The sequence below is a fragment of the Apis dorsata genome, unplaced genomic scaffold, assembly GCF_000469605.1.
Source record: "Apis dorsata unplaced genomic scaffold, Apis dorsata 1.3 scaffold_191, whole genome shotgun sequence".
NCBI lineage: Eukaryota > Metazoa > Arthropoda > Insecta > Hymenoptera > Apidae > Apis > Apis dorsata.
The window spans coordinates 63,102-63,429 of record NW_006263476.1 but is presented as its reverse complement, the minus strand read 5'-3'; positions in this window follow the sequence as shown (position 1 = coordinate 63,429).

Below are 328 nucleotides of genomic sequence, written 5' to 3'. Positions count from 1 at the left end.
TGTATATAATTATCGTTCGAAATAATGATCTGGGAAAGAAATTAATGGAAAACTAATTTTCAGATTGGAAATATTTACCTGCTCATCTTTCCACAATACTTTTCTTAACATTCCTTTGTTCTGGTTTACCTTCTTGTTTAACGAACTGAAACCAACGCAGCTGCAAACTCTCGACGAAATTAAAGCAATATTACCGAGGAGGAGGATGGTCTTCGCCTCTGATTCCCGTCCCCGTAGCTATAGTAGAACAGCCGCTATAAATTTCGAACATTTTCTTCCACAAAGCTGGAGTCTAGATAACGATGATAACGATTAAACATTGTTCGAG